The sequence below is a fragment of the Phascolarctos cinereus genome, unplaced genomic scaffold (assembly GCF_003287225.1).
Source record: "Phascolarctos cinereus isolate Bilbo 61053 unplaced genomic scaffold, phaCin_HiC Scaffold_7;HRSCAF=346, whole genome shotgun sequence".
In the NCBI taxonomy this organism is placed as follows: domain Eukaryota; kingdom Metazoa; phylum Chordata; class Mammalia; order Diprotodontia; family Phascolarctidae; genus Phascolarctos; species Phascolarctos cinereus.
Genome location: NW_027556180.1, coordinates 149,417,780 through 149,421,045, shown reverse-complemented (window position 1 = coordinate 149,421,045; position 3,266 = coordinate 149,417,780).

The following is a 3,266-nucleotide window of genomic DNA, read 5'->3' as shown; positions in this document are numbered from 1 at the left end:
TTATTATGAGCACTGTAATATGAGACAAAAATGCCTCATGAAATTATATATTTGTTTTTTTTAATTTTGGGCATACAATATAACCAATGGCACCAACTCCTTTATTTCTTGCTCCAAGGAGAATCTGTGAGCCATCCATTTAACTGCAGTGTTCTTTTCTTTCGTAGTGCCACTTATACTGTCAAGATTGATACAATTCAGTTCCTTCAATGACAGATACATTTTCATTGGACAAGGATCTCACATTTAGAATACGAATAGCTAAGTTAAAGTTAAAGTTAAGCTAAATAACATTTTAAAAAACTGTGTGATTCTTAATAATTTATTGTGACTTCCTCTAGGTCCATTCAATAGCATATTCAGAGTATAAGACATGGGTGGATGGTAGTTGGGGTTTGGCAAGATATTACTGTCCAAAAGACAAGGGTGGGATCAGGTATTCAAGAGCAGAGGACAGAGTAATGCTGCACTGGTTAACTAGAGTGTCAAAATTGAGAAGGGAAAAAAAAAGTAAAGCTAAATTAGAGGGATTGCCTGGGAGAGGACTGAGGGTAGACAGACTAGAATTCAAAGTGAGAACAAAGAATAGTGTTAGGAAAAGTAAGGCAATGGAAGGATGAGATGGTAGTATGTTTGGGTAGGTGAAAGAATTTCAGATTCTTGATAATGGAAGTGGAGCATTGTGAATGAGGATCAAGAGCGTAACAGTCCCTGTGTGTGGCTGTGATGGAGTGAGGAAGTTGGTCAAGAGAGTTGAGGAAGCTGAGAAACAATTGGGAAACATCATATAGATTGATGATACCTTGTATAAGGTCAGGGTTTGGGGTGCAAAGGAAGACCGTGAGACAGGTATTCAAATCCTTATGAATAGAGGGAGAATGAACGGGGGACTTGTAGATAACAACCAGTAGGATCTGGATTGGGTCATACATTAGGAAAGAATGGACCTCAGTGGAAGAAAGGTCGCTCATTGATGGTAGTAGAGGGAAGGTCTGGAAGTGGAAATGAGAAGCAAGGAGCGTATTGACTTTCCTAGATTAGTGTGTCAGGGGACATAAAAGATGGTGCATCCAATACTGTAAAGGACAGCCAGGAATAAATACAGAGTAGTATGGAAATGAGGTCTTAGGACGTGCAGAGTGCTACAAGATGGAAGTACTATGAGAGGAAGAGGTCTAAAGTGAAAAGAAGTTGTTAAATATAGAATGATTATATAAAGGGCACAATAGAAAATAAAGCATGCTCACTTAAAAGACCAAAAGAAAATTACAAAGCAAAAACATGACGTAGTATGAATTTTATAAGTGTTCAGTAGAAAAAGCAAAGAGAATATGAGAAAAAAGATAAAATTAGTCAGGGAGGTATCGGAGCACATCCATTCATTTTGGAAGAAAGTTCAAGGTATGCTTGGAGAGTGAGAAGGGAGGAAGGCATTCCAGGAAAGAACTGAATGAGTAAAGGCACAAGAACAGGAATGAAGACATGTTGATGTGGGGGAAAAACAGAAACAATTGATTGTTAGACACACTCTGGCATTAGCCTCCTGGGAGTAGGAAATGTCAGAAACATCTAAGGTTTTGCACATGCAGAAAGATTACAGAACTTACAAAATAATGGGAAGGAGAATCAATGCATTTTGGAATTAAGGCACAATATAGTCACACCAATGAATAATTTAGTAATGAAATAGACATGATAAAAGAACTGTCACAGAGGACTAATTATGGACCTGAGGCCATTGGGAAGAAAAGAGTTGAAAAGCAAATCTGGGTAACAAAAAGTAGGAGGAAAAACAAAGAACAAAGAAAGTGAAGAAGCAGGTGAAAGAATATTTACTTACAGTGTTTTTCATGTTTGTTTTTGCTGAAATGGGATTGGGAAAATAAATAGAATCTGACTGAAAAGGAAAACTAGTCAGTAGACTAGGAATGTGTAAATAATATTTGGGTTTTTATTTTGTAAATAATGTAATTTAAAATGTTTTGTTAAAAATTCTCTTTTTGTATATTGCCTTAGAAAAAATCTTTTCAATCCAAATCTGAATAATAGTAATAAAATGATGAAGCACTCTGGAAATATAGAGCTACAGAAATATTGAGTGTAACAATAACAATCATCGTAAATATTTGTAATGTAATTCAAGAGTCTGTCAGAGATTATGTAATGTCTAGAATCTTGTACTATGTGTATAATAGAATCTATCTGCATTAACTTTTCTAATTTTATCAGTTAAAGCTTCTGAGCACCTTTTGTAAGGCAGTTTTAACAGATAAAAAAATCTCTATAATAAAAAGGTAGTTATAATAAGCAAGTTTAAATGATTTATTGAATAGCAATTTACTTTTATGCTGCCTTCAGATCTAAAGAACCCAATACAAGTGACAGAGTCAGTCAGCGTTTCCTCTCCTTGAAAAGCTTACATTGTAGTTACAAGGAGACTGAGGTCTACAGAGGAGGAAGACTTTAATCAACCTATCAGTAAAAGTGAATCTGCACCTTGTTTCTAGAGACAACTTTTTTCAGACCTTCAGGCCTTTTTGCTTGACTTTCTCCCTATACTCCTAGTTTCTCCATCCACCCATGACCTGACAGGTGTGATGTTTTATCTCAGCTTCCACTCCAGACTTATTTCAGGAAGAGTTTTCATGTTAAATTCCACTTGCTTCATCATTCTGCCCTATCTGATATCCCTCATCATCTTTGTGGGAACAAATTCGCTTCATGCCTTAATGTTGTATTGCACGTCTATGCTGGTAGTTGTCTCCCCAACTCTATGGCCCTGGATCGTGTAACCCATTCCATTTGTACCTTGCTGTCATACCTGCTGCAAAGGCACCAAGTACTGTTGAATGAATATACTTTGGTATGACGTGTAGTTTGACAAGCACAAACCAAAGAGAAGTGACTAGAATTGGGTGATATTTAAGAAAAAGTGCAACACTAAATTTTGATGTATTAAAAAAATGATAAATAACCTCCCTGGGCCTCAGTTTCCTCATCTGTAAAATAAGAGATTGGGCTTAATGACCTTTAAAGTCCCTTCCATTTCTATGAACCTATATGATCATGTCTTCAATTCATACACGACTTCTGCTGCTCTTGACTCAAACATATGAACATATCATACAGTCAATTGTCTTTCTTATACTTCACAGTGTAGACAGCTGAAGATATTTACCTATAAAATTTAAGCTGCTTTTTTCCTATTTATTCCTATTTGTCACTGGATCCTTCGGTGCTGATATAGTTGCCAGCTGTGATGCCTT